Source organism: Cavia porcellus, unplaced genomic scaffold (genome assembly GCF_034190915.1).
Source record: "Cavia porcellus strain 051 isolate PalLab524CR breed Dunkin Hartley unplaced genomic scaffold, mCavPor4.1 scaffold_25, whole genome shotgun sequence".
Taxonomy (NCBI): domain Eukaryota; kingdom Metazoa; phylum Chordata; class Mammalia; order Rodentia; family Caviidae; genus Cavia; species Cavia porcellus.
This window is the reverse complement of record NW_026947508.1, coordinates 8,522,738-8,536,877: the sequence shown is the minus strand read 5'-3', so window position 1 is coordinate 8,536,877 and position 14,140 is coordinate 8,522,738.

Genomic DNA, 14,140 nt, shown 5'->3' with positions numbered 1-14,140 from the left:
TAAGCACAACCAAGGAAAAAACAGATGGTGGAATGGAAGAACAGAAAAAGAGGGGAGAATTGTTTGATGGAGAAAACATAAAGCATAGAGTACGTGAAGCAGGTTCAAAGGGACTATCAAGAAATTAAGAAGTCTATCCAAGACTGGCATAACAGCTTGAAAGAAACTAAGGACAGACTATCTGAGCTGGAGGGCAGACTTGTAATATGGGAGAATGAAATGAAAAACTTCTTAAAAATAACAAAGAAACAAACAGCAATAATACAAAGACAAGAAGATGATAAGAGGAGCCATAACTTAAGGATTAAGAACATAAAAGAAGAAGTAGGGACACAAACAAGTGAACTACAAAAGCTACTCACAGAAATAATCCAGGAGAATTTTCCTAATTTAGCAAAAGGTAAAGATACTCAGATGTACGAGGCATACAGGACCCCAGCTACCTACAACCCTAACAGAGAAACACCCAGGCATACAATAATAAAAATTCCAGAAATTCAATACAAGAACAGAATATTAAAAGCTGTAAGAGACAAGAAACAGACCACTTACAAGGGAACACCCACCAGAATTACAGCAGATTTCTCTGTACAAACCATCAAATCACGAAGAGCATGGGGGGAAATAATTCAAGCTTTGAAAGATAATAATCTCCAGCCAAGATTGAGATATCCTGCACAACTGTCCCTGGAAATTGATGGAAAAACAAGGTGCTTTCAGGATAAAGAGGAACTGGGGGAATTTGAAACCACTAATTCAACCCTACAGAAAGTATTGCAGGATATTCTAAAAAAAGAAAAATACAAAGAACCCAGAAATAGTGGTGTGGAGGCCACAATGAATGGAGCAGAGAACAAAATGAAGAAGACGAACTGACAGCTATTGACAGAAAAAGAGCTCAACAGAAATGAGACAGAGAAGATTGGATGATAGGAACAGCTATTTTAGAGAAAATGACATCTTAATAGGTAATACTGATTTAATATCATCTTGTTTTGAAGTCTCATCTAGCTTTTGTTCTTCTGTCTCCAATGGTCTAAACAGGTTGTATCTTATTGGATTTTATTATGTACGATAGTATAAGCAAAAACCTTTTAAAGACAAGGAGATTATACAGAAACCGTTGTTCATTTTCTGTTAGTCGATTCTAAATACTCTGTAATGCTGTCATTCTCTTAAATGGTTTTACATTGTTTTGATATACTTAATGCTACAGTATACGAAGTTGTACTCAAGGACTTCAAGGAAAGAGTCAATATGGTAACTACTTTTAGGTCGAAATTATCTGGTGGTGAAACACTATTCTGCTTAAATGGTTATGCTTTGATCTGCGCTGTTTTGCTGTTATACCCTCTTTTTTCTCAATCTCCACTCCATTATTTACTTTTTTATTTTTATCCGTTTAATTAAAGGGAAAAAATAGCAGGATATAATATAGTAACCCACTTTGACTTTCTATTATCTCGATTTGAAGCCCTGTATTACTCTCACCATCTTGTTTTTGACTGATGTTCCCCTATTCTGTTTTGATGGATAGTATCAGGTTCGAAAGTTTAGGCATCAGCTGAGAAGGTAATCAGATTCATTATTAACGCCCATTCTCGTTGACTTTTATCTACTTTTGAAGACCTACAATGTCTCCAATGTTTTGGTTTTGTCAGTTTTGTTCTTTACTATTTTGTTCAATTGTATTATAACTAATGATATAGGCAATTCTATTAGAGATAGCGGGAGGCATTATGGTAACCATTGTTGATCACCTTGTATTATGTTTTTATATTATCTATTATGTCCACCCTTTTGACTTGACCGATTCTGTTCTGTTATGTCTCATTTGGTTTTACTCTCTTCCAAAAAAGCAATAAGAACCGTGGGAGCAATGAAACCCAAAATGTGTAATAGTCATTGTACAAAAGAGAGGAAAAGAAAGTGCTCTAAACTATATAACAGCATGTATATTTAAGTGTATAAGATAGAAAATGATATCACAGAGTTTTATTGGATCATTAAACAGAACTGTTTGCAGTATCATTGTTGGAATGTCCACTCTACAAGCTTTAATTTTGTGACTTGAACAATTATTTCTAAGATGGCAATATGAAATCCATTAACTAGTGATTTCCTACTGTTCATTTTTTTCTTCTGTAAATCTGTATAACTTGTACCCTTTCACTTTTTTTTCTTTTCTCCTTAAATAAAAAAAAAAAAAAGAATGTGTGCTCCACCCTGGCCTGGATTCCTGTCAGAGTATGGTTGCCAATGAGGATTGGAGAAGTGCTCCAGGGTCCTTCTCCCCTACCTAGATAGCAGTTATTGGGTGGGTTCCTCTCTTTCTTTTTTGCTGCTTGTCTCTGCTGGCAGCTCCACAATTAGCATCTCCAGATTCTGGCTCTGAAGACATCTGTCCTTGGGAAACATATATCCATTACCTCATTTCTCTGTTCTCTTCTGGTTGCTGCCTTATGTCAGTATCAGTGCTGTTTTCCAGTTATGCAGACAGAACTTAGCTTTTTCTCTGACTTACATCTCTGTCATTTCCTATAAGAGGCTAGCAACTGAATTCAATAGGCTTTATTTTGTAGAATACTTTACAAAATAAATTCTGTAGAATACTCTTATCCCCGCTAATCTCACATAGTATTCTGGTGCAGCTCCTCCCTATTTCTTGTCTGATTTTCTTGTTTTTACTTCCTTAATCATTCTTGGTCATCTTTCTTTCTATTGCTACACTCAGTATACTTAGGCAATATTTTTTAAATTTTTATTTCAAAGAGAATAAAAGTAAACAAGATAAGACAGAATAATGCCAATGAAAACAAACCATTATGGGTGATGCAAGACTCCAGAACAAAACGAAATCCACAATTGTTACCATAATGCCCGTTGCTGTATTCAAAGTAGCTGCAGATAACTTCAGACAGTAAAAATCAAACAGAATGGAACAGAATAGAACCAATAAAAACAAAACAATGAATGCAATAATAGACTTCAAAATAAGACAGTAAGAAATCCAAAGTGGCGAGCTACTGTAATGTATCTGGTATCTTTGAAATAGCTTCCAATACCTTGAATGTAACTAAATCAAACAAATCAGAATAGAATACAACTCAACAAAATAATGAAAAATGATACAGGACTCCAAACAAGATACTGGGAAATTAACAATGGCTATCATCTTCAGAAGGAGATGCCTATAGATGCTACATTGTGTATTGCCATTCTTTGAAAAGATGATGAGACTATTGGCCCTAGACCTGAAAACTCAGTGAAACACCAAACACCACAAGGATCAAATTGCATTTCACTTCAATACCTGTCATGCTAGTCTGTGTTTCTCAAGATCAGCCAGTCACTTACAGAGTGGGAGTGGGGTGTTGGCTGTTCTTGTTTCCCAGCCTGCACATTGGAAGGAACTGGAGTCTGGCTGTCCTCTGGCAGCCTTTGCATGGTGCTGATATGCAGGGAAGTCTTGCTTATTAGTGACATCTTGTTCTCTTCCTCCTTGGTCCATGAGTTGAGAGCCAGAATTTTTATCTAGTTGCCTAAGTGAAAACTGAGAACTCTGTTCCCTGCCTTGCCTGCATTTCTTGGTCTGAATTTCAATGGGATAAAATGATCTCATCTGCCACTTTTCCCCACACAGCCCTGTTACAGTGGGACCACTTGTGGCCGTGACCAGAGTATGCTTGTATCTGATTATTCTCTTTTGATTCCAGGACTTGTCTCTTGTTCATTTAGTCACTTCCTCCAGTGTTCAGTGTTTCCAACAGTTCTAGCCACCTCCAAGAGACTCTGTTGGTTACTTTGCTTCTGAAACACAACTCTTTCCTGCACTCTGTGCTCATTCTTTGTGACCCTCCCACACAGTGTGGAAATTCTACACTGTCATCATTATACTTACTAACAGTATGTTTGACACAAGTTAGTGTTTTCACTCCAGTCCAGGTAGAAGCCACTTTGCTATTTGCAGTAGCCTTCAAACTACTGCCTACATAGAGAGAGCTGGGGAATAGATTAGCTGGTTGGGGTTGTTGTATGTAGTAAGATGAGTACAGAATTAAGACTCTTGGGAGTCATTTCATGTCCTTCTACTTACGTCACCTTTAACACACATTTGCAAAGTCATTTAGCCTCTAATGTTGGGATACTGTATCACCCAAGAGATTGCCCATTTCAGTGACCCAAAACTTACTGTTTTACATTGTGTTAAAAATCTCTCTCACTTTAAGTCCTTCTCACTGATTTGGACTGATTTGGTTTACTATAGTTTAATTTAGTTTGTTTCATCCTGAGACAGAGTCTTGCTATGCCATTCCACTATGTAATTTAGACTGGTCTCAGATTTGGAACAATCCTTCTGCCTCAGCCTTCCTTGTGTGCTGGAATTATTGACATGTGTGTCTACAGTTGGAAACCCACTGTTTCTACTTCAGACTTGATGGTGGAATTTTTTTTTTCTAGACAGTAGTGCTGTCTGAATACATTGCTTGTATTCTTTCTGATTAATTTCTTCCAGTACACTCTGATATATTTCACATTCTAGGCATTGAAGTACTTTTGTAAGTATGCAGTGGATCCAATTGATTCCAAGCTGTTATGAATAGCAAGCAAATTATTACAAAGCATACACTCAGTAGTGAGGGAAAAGCAACTACATTTATTGAAGATCTCGAACAGAGAAATGGTGCTGGGACAACAGGAAAGGAAGGCTGCACCCTGCACAGATATATTAGGCTTTCAGGCTTAAGAGCAAGAGAAAGTAAAATGATAGCATGCACATTGGTCTGTGGTTATATAGAATTCTCCTAGCATTGGTGCCTGAGCTCAACTGTGGATGGGGAGTGAATTCCTCTGCTCCCAGTATTCTCTCTGTACTGCCTTTAATCCTGGTCATTCTTACACCAGGTGGTGGTATAAGGCACACTATTCCGTGTGTGTGTGTGTGTGTGTGTGTGTGTGTGTGTGTGTGGTGAGTATTTTGGTCTTCTTAAGATAGGGTCCTGTTATATGCAGTTCAAGCTGGCCTTGAGCTCACCTTGTAGCCCAGGCAGGGCTCAAACTCACAATAATCCTTCTGCTGGGAGTACAGGTGTCCCCTTTCTTTTGAGGCAGAGTGTTGTAAGATAGTCCAGGCTTCAAATCCCCCATGCTGGCGATCGCATCCAGAAAGAACATAAATATTGTTACTGTCTGGAAAAATGATTCAATCATATCAAGTTTGAATTACACCCAGTGGGAAGTGCACACCAGTAATCCCAGCACTAGAGGCTGAGGCAGGAGGATAGTCGCAAGTTTTAACCCAGGGCTTTGTATATATTAGGCAAGTGCTCTACCACTCTAGTTTATACCCTACTCCCACAAATTGAGGTTTGTTTCCTAGGTAAATTCCTGCATACAGTACTGTAGACATGAAATGATGACATTTAAAAGCTATAGAATACTACATTTTCAGTAAGATGTATTTAGAAACTGCAGTGGGTTTTTGAGAACCTGCATTAAATCATCTAAAAGTTTTGAATCTTTTTCATATATTTACCTTTCATCTATGATTCTTCTCTTATCCTAATTTGTTTGTGGATGTTTGAATATAACACATAGAACTTTACATTCAAATCTGTTATTTCTTAATGTAAGAGTTAGGCCATTGGTTTAAGTCTTTTATTGTGTGTGTGTGTGTGTGTGTGTGTGTGTGTGTGTATCTGTGTGCACCAGTGTGTGTATGTGTTCTGAGGCAGGGCTTCAGATTCTTGATGATCTTCCTGCCTCATCTTCCCCTGTGCTTGCAGGCATGTGCCACCATGCCCATACTTTCACTCTTTCAGATTTTAGCTCCACCTATACATTATCTCTGCAGCTCTGCCTTTGATCAGCTGCAGATTTCATGAGTCTGTTCTATATATTCTAATCAAAGAATTAACAAAAACATGTGGAACATAGATAAATTCACAGAGCATAGTGGCAGAGAATTTCCTTCACATTCACAAGGATTTTAAAATCTTATCTACAAGTTTATCATGATGAACTGTAAAATACTTGTCCTGATTTTATAGCCCCTGCTTTCCTAGGCTAGTCACTGTCCAGAAGAAAAAATGTGATTAGGCTAGTATGATTCATCTTACTGATTTGCTCCTTTATTTTTTAGCAGTTTCTTTGATAATACAGTGGTAATTCAGTTCACTGAATGCTTTTCTTTGCAAAAAGTTTGGTTTGCACAGCGCAAAGTTTGGCAAACTTCTGCTTTTGTTTTTGCAGACTGGTCATGGGAAAACACCACTGGCCATCTTTCTCACACAAACACAAATGTAGCTATCTTTTCCAAAATCATAGAACAAATTAAATTTATAAATCTAGGTTGCACTTAGAGTCTTAGCTGAAATACAAGTTCTCTTGGCCTGTGTGCTTTGGAACATTCATCTCTGTCTCATTTTAGAAAACCAAAGCCATGTTTCCTCATTACCAATCTGTTGTTTCTACTGTTATGCACAAATCATTATAAATTTAAACTCAACATTAAGTTGTCTGTGTGCTGATAGTTCTTAGACACCTCTAGAAGAAGAAAATCATCTGCTGAACATTGTTGCCTTCCACTCTCAGGGGTCTCTTATTCAAATCTTAGAGTGAGAGAGAAGAGTCACTGCACAAATTCTAGATTGAGAGATACAAGTGATATTGTGTGGCTTTAGCTTTCCAAATAGTGTGCCTATGAAAGGTCAGAAGATATTAGAATCATAATGAAAAATACTTATATTTTAATTACACCATGCTTTTTCTTTATACTTCAGCCCCTTATTATAATTGGGAATAACACTGCAATGTGTCTCCTAGAGTTATGATGAAACTACACAAAATAACATGTATTAAATATCTAAAACTCCTCCTGCCACAAAGTACAAACTATGTGAGCTGTTCACTGAAAGTATGTAGAAATCATAAACATTTCTGAATGCTAAACTTTGACCAATTGAATTCTAGTTTATAAAGCATTTCTTCACACAATTTACACTTGATTGCAATAGTTCTTTGAGAATTAACTCTTTGTGTCTTAAGTTCTTTATTGATATAATGAAGATGTCTCAGCTTGGCCACATGGGAAGGTAGATTCTGACCTCTTCACTGTTACCTACGTTCTCTGAGCCTGAATTTCCTCTTCTGAAAACTGAGGGAGTTTGGGTTATATTTGGCCCTTTTTTAAGGGTCTGGAATCCTTTAGCTAGTATAACTGTAAAACAGGGATGGAGGACCCAAGGATTTTTATTTGGGCTGGGTTTAATACACAGTTCAGGCTGGCCTTGAACACACTATGTAGCCCAGGTTGTCTTGAGCTTGCATGATCCCCTTGCCTCAGCTTCCCTAATGTGAGATTACAGGTGTGCACCACACAAGTATATCTTTATATATATATATATATATATATATATATATATATATATATATATTTAAGTATATATATAATATATAATATATATATATATAAGTATATATATATATATATATATATATATATATATATATTTAAGTATATCTTTAGGAGCATCATAATTTGGAGGTGTGGTTAGTCATGTGCCCTGGGTAGCAAACTAAGAAATTTGCTTGCAAGCACTTATCAGTCTCTATGGGGTATGCAGAAAGCAGAACAAAGGGACAAAGGGACGTGCTAAACTGTAATGCATTTGCAACAAAGTGCTCTAGGGCTGGCTTGAGCCTCAGCCTTCTTTCATGCTGAGGTGAGGTGCTGAGACTCTAACCTCCTATCAGCCATTCCCTGGATGTGGTCATCCCTAAAATGAACTATGTTCCTGACTGAGATATTTCTCATTGACAGAGGGAAGTCCTGGTGAAGGAGTCAGCTGAAAGCTGTGGTCTCCCTACCGATCCATCATGGCAAATGGGCCTTCCAGGCTTGGAGGTCAGTCAGGACAACATGTCACAGGTATTCATGAGGAGTAAATCTGACTTGTGAAGAGGAAACATGGTTATGGCCAATTAAAATTTAGAGGCATGGAAAGACACATAAATGCTTGGGATAAACATAAGATTTTCTCTTTGGGAAGTAACTGTTCTCCATTCAATTCTCCATAGGTTGCAGTTGCTTGATGCATTCATTCCCTTCATCCAGTGGTCCTGCCTCTGTTTGTAGTCTGGTGAATGAGATGACTCTTATCAAATACTTTGGGCTGCCAACCCTAAACAAGCATAGTTTCCAATACTTTCTATTGAATAACAGTGTCATCCCTGCCATGCTTGTGCAATATCTTGAAATGAACAAACTAAGTTATAACACTTCCAGTGTGCCCTACAGCTAACTTAGAGTATTTATTAGTACTGTCAGAGAAGGAAAGACTGTGAATTATCAATGGTGGTTGTCTGAAATAACTTTTGCACATTTTAGTCTAGATGATTTTTTCCCCTCTGTCACTGTTCTGCTCCGAGGAATGTCTGGAAGACTTGCTTGGGCACAACAGCTCTGCATTGTACCCAGAGGAGCCAAAGCAAATCAGAAGGTGTCCATCAGGAGTTACAGGGGAGTGATGAGTGTGTACAGTGCATGTGTTTGTGGAGGTGGGTAAGGTAAAGACTATGTAACATTCACAGTGTTGTCATATGCCTATAATCTGAGCACTCAAGAGGCAGGAGAACCATGAGTTCACAGCTAGCCTGGGAGACACAGTGAGTTCAGGACCGATATGAATTATAGAGAGAAAGGACCTGTCCCCGCCCAAAATTATGTTACTTTCCATACAAATCCCAGAAGAAACAAATAATCTCATTTCTGGCAAATCCCTCAACCCATATCAGAATTATTAACTTTGAACCTAAAATCCCAAGTCTAATGAATTACTCTTTAAAAACATCTTGAAGGCAAGTATATTTTACAAAAGTTTTCCGTAGGATTCTGACATTCTCTTAGGAACGAGGACTACTATTCTGAGCAGTAGCTCAGGTTTTCATTGCAATTTTAAGTGTAATCAAAGTGACAAACATGCCATGTGCAGAAATATTTTGGCTAAGCTTTTTGATGTTTTTAGCAATAGGTCTTAACTTCAAATCTTTTTACATAATTTATAAAAATAAATAATATTATAAAAATAAATAATAATAATTTTATTATTTATTGCAGTACACTGTATAATTTTTAATATAGTGTGTTAATACAAGTCTTTTGACATTTGTTATTATGTGGTTTTGCATCTCTAAGAAAGTTGCAAAATTCAGAGAAGCATTAAATCACCTGTACTGACTCTGCAAGGGAGAGAGCCACAGTCAGTAATTTCTTTCCTATATATTTTTTATTTCTATATATAATATTTAAATAGGTTTTGAGTCATTTTCATAGTACTTTTTTTACTTACTACATTGTAACCTTGTAGTTGTTACCAAAATTATTTAAATTATGACAACAAATTTCAGTAGTATTTAAGAGACTCCTACAAAAGTGGAATGTGAGCCTTTTGATTTATTTTGTTTTGTTTTGATGGCCCTAGAGGCTGAACCCAGCATCTTTGCACTGAGCTACATCACGAGTCCTTATTTTATTTATATATTGTTTGATTGTCGTTTGAGGCAGTCTGCCTAGGTAGTTCAGGCTGGCCTTGAACTCACTGTATCCCACGCTGGCACTGAACTTGCTGTGATTCCTCTGTATTTGTTTTTGTGTCACGGTCTCATTAAGTTGTTAATTTGCCAAGGCTGGCCTCAAACATGTGATGTTTCTGCCTCAGCTTCATAGAGGACTGGGATTACAGGTATATGCCATCATATCCCACTCAAAAAATCTTTCAGTAACATGAATATTTTGGGGGTGTGATACTTTATATATATATATATATTGTCTTTTTGAGACAGGGTCTTGTTATGCAGTTTAGGCTGCCCTCGGGCTCACTTTGTAGCCCAGGCTGGTCTCGAACTTGCAACAGTCATCTTGCCCTAGCCTCCTGAATGCTGGGATTACAGAACTGTATCACAACGCCTAGCTTTCTATCACATTTTTACAGCCCTGAAAACCTCTAAGTTATTGTTGACTCCTCATAGAGAAAGGAAAGGAACTAAAACTTCTGGGTGATTTAGTTGGTACCATATACACATGAAAGCAGCACTTTGGAACCATGAGGACCTAGTTCATGCCTTTGTCACTTTAGCCAACCAAGGTTCCAAAATTGAACTGACTTTTTAAGGACTATTTCTGAGCTTGTACTATATCATATGGAATAATTTGAGACCTGTTAGAGAAATAGAAGCTTAACTCTTAAACCTGTGAAATGCCTCATCCATGAGATAAGCACTGAATGTGGGATATTCAGGCTGGGTAGTAGTGTTCCTCAACTCATTCATCAATCACGAAATCTATAAGTTGATGAATATTTTTAAGAATATAAAATTAAGCACACAAGTATACAGACTGCCTGACTTTACCATGTGCGGTAGGATTGCTGGTTCAGACTGAGTTTTATGATACATAATGTTAGGGAAACATGGGCATCAAAGAAGATTAGGGGAATACATGTCATTTACCCCTGAGCATTGAGCCTTATATAATAAAGAGAATGTTATTTGTATTACTTTAACAGCTTTTTGTGCTGAACCTTGTCCCATTCCTATAAATGCTGTTGGATTTGAATATACTATGAAACACGGGCCATTTCAGAAGAGACAGCCAGGATTCCTTTTGTGAAAGCAGATCTCAGCATTCTGGATTTGCATGAAATTGTCACTGAAGAAGTAAGATAAATTGTTTCAGTTGTTGTTAAGGAAAATGAATACAAATATTCTTAAATAATGTCTGTGCTCAAGGCATTGCTTTCAATATGTGGAAAGAACTTGCAGCAAAATCAGTGTATATTGTGACTGACTGTGGAGTTGGGCCTCTCTGCTGAGAGACTAGGTCACTGGCTGCCTGGGTTTTTCCATGGTAGATCTCAGTAGTGTGATGACATGATCAGATTCTAGTAGGGAGGATATTTAGCAGGGAGACAAATTCAAAGCATGTGACAGTCAAGCAGGAAAAAGGAGTGACTGCATTACTGAAAATGAAGTTTAATGCAGCACATTGTAGAGGTAGTTCTGGGTAGTCTTGGGTTGATGAGGGAGAAAAAAGCTAAGAAATTTTAGATTTTGATCTTGAGTAACAAAGAAATGTTGGGACTGTGTATAGACATACAGTTACCAAGAAAGAGACAGGTTTGGGAAGATGGGAAAATTGATTTGGCTTTAGATTAATTTAGATAATTAGAATAAATAACTAATCTCCTAAGAGAGAAATTTGAGAAGTGGTAGATCAAAGTAAGTCAGATCATGAGAGAACAAGGCAGGAATGGAGAACTCTACTCTCAAATGCTGGAGAGATCCAGAAGAAAGAGGAGTAAGAAAAGGCTCTAGATCTGAAGACGAATGGCACCTGATCTTTGAGAGCAGGTCCAAAGAAGTATAAGATGGGAAGCTAAGACTCTGGAGTTGGGGAATGACGTATATCTTGTAGCCCAAAAATGAGCCTCCCTCCCAACCTGGAGTCCAAAAATGGAGCAAGACGTGTTTCTGAAGAAAAAGTAGTGCTGATTTATTTTTCCTGGGCCCAGCAATACAGTGCCATTCCCATTTGCAGGGCTCTGTGTCCCCCTTCCTGCTTATTTCCACACCTTTTTAGCAAATACAGTTTACAAAGTAAGAGATTTATGGGCATGGATCAGGAAATGAGAAAGTCCTTGATCTGCTAAGGAATGAGGAAGACGTTTGTTTCCCTTTGCAGAGGACAGAGAAGTCTTGCAGGAATTTACAATCCTTTGTCAACTTATTTTAGCATTCAATTTTAGATAACATCTGTCATTTGCAGAAGGCAGCAATCATTAACATATCAATTAGGTCAGATTCCCAGGAATTTACAGTCCTTTGTGAGGGGAGCAATGATTAATATATCAATTAGGTCACTCAGGAAGATGGTGCATACAGAACAGTATGACAGCACTTCAGGTACTTTGGTCATATAACTGAGGCATAACACAAACATAAAAATCTCTTTTTCTTAGTGTGTAACATTCCCCACTGATTTTCGTCAGTGATCTAAATCATTGGTTCATGGGGTTTTCAGACATAGGTATCTGTTTATAACCTTGTGTCTTTAAAATCATAAACTTTATAGTTTGAACCCAATCTTTGATGTAGTTCACCAATTTGTTTATAAGGCCAAATAGGAGGATTAACAAAGGTCTTGTAGCCACTATTATTAAAGCTGTTAACCAAACAGAGAAAGAAAACCAATATTTAAATTAGTTCTGTTCTGTCTGATGACTCCAGAATGATTGGAATACAAGTAACAATTTTTTTTCCTAAAGCCAGACAGAGGCCTCCCATTGGGTTCCATAAGGGAGAACACATAAGGACAAGATTATCAGAAATATATGGCAATCTTAAGCTTTAAAGTGTCCTTGGAGGGAACGACAGTCCTCTTATCTGCAGGTTGATCACCATCAGAAGCTGGACCAGCTTGATGGGGAAATGATGAATCCAAGCAGGCTTTCTGGCTACTTTGATAGCAGTTGAAGCACTGAGGACTACAGTGTAGGGACCTTTTCATCGTGGCTCAAGAGATTCATGGTGATGCCTCTTGATGACGACCAGTGTCTTGGGCTCTATTGCAGGGCATTTTTTCCTCACAGTGGGCCACAGGCAGAGGATGTTGTTGCTGGAATAACCAGTGGCTGGAAGTCAGAACTGGCTGAAGGGCCTAGGAGGGACTTAATAAGATCTTGATTAGCTAAACCAACTAATTTTTTAGAAATCTTAGGGATAAGAGGAAAAAGTCTCCCATACAAAGCCTCAAAAGGGGAAATATCCATAACATAAAGGGTACATCATGCACACAAGAGGGCAAAAAGGGAGGAGACTCACCCAGTTTTTGCGAGTTTCTAACACCATCAGTTATTAATGTTTTTAAAGTCTGGTTCATCCTTTCTACTTGTCCTGAACTTTGAGGCCAGTAAGTACAGTGGAGTTTCCAACTGATCTGCAAAGCTTAGTTTTTGAGTTATTTGGGCTATGAAAGCCAGGCTATTGTCAGACCCATTGATAAGGGGAGGTCAAATTGGGGAAACTGCTATCAAGATTGACTCAGACTTTAACTCATCTAGTGAAAAATATCTATCATTACTAATAAGTACTTATTTCCTTGAAGTTTAGGCTTCCCCATTTTTGTAAAGACTATTTCCCAATGTTCTCTAGGAATAGTCCCACATAGTGAGTGGTTTCTATTCGTTGTAGTTGCTTTGGGTTCACCAGTTGGCACTAAGGGCATCTGAGGCTCACAGACTGGGAAAGCTTTGATATTAGTTCCCAGGGATTGCTTGAAGTTGATCCGCCAGACACAAGTCTTTTCAAGTATAAATAGGCTCAAAGAAGGTGGGATCAGCAGTAATGTCAGGGCTATCTCAATCCCCACTGATTTTGTGGCTGCCTTTTGGGCGATGGTGTCTGCCAAATTATTTCTTTGTATAACAAGGTTATCTCCTGTCCGATGGGCTCTATGGTGGATAATAGCTACTTTCCTTGGCATCCAGATGACAGCCAACAAGTCCAAAATTTGGGGAGCATTTTTAATCTTTTGACCCTCAGAGGTCAATAAACACTATTCTTGATAAATGGCCCCATGAACATAGGCAGTAGCAAATGCATATTCTGACAACTTGAGGGCCTCAGTGAGGACAAAGAGTTCAGCCCGTTAGGCCTATGTTCCTGGCTCCAGGGTTTGTTCCCACAGAATCTGAGAGTCTGTGGTAACAGCAGCTCCTGTGACCCACTTACCTTGATAGATAAGGTAACTGCTTCCCTCAGAGAAATACAAAGGAAATCTGAATAATGGCTCATCTGTCAAGTCTGGTCCCCAATACCGTCGTGGAGCGGCAAGGAGGGGTCATCATCAGGCATCAGAGTAGCAGGGTTTGAAGCCACTGTCCCCTTGAAACTGATGATAGTCAGATCTAGAAGCAATGCCTGACTTGGAAGCTGGGCAGCCATCGGTCCAGTGGAGCCTTGATGAGAGTCTGCAGTGAATGGAGGGGACAATTAAGAGTTTCTGTCTAAAAGTCAATTTTTAAGCCTCCTTTACCAGGAGGGCCACAGAGGAAATCACCTGCAGACAAGGTGGCCATCCAGC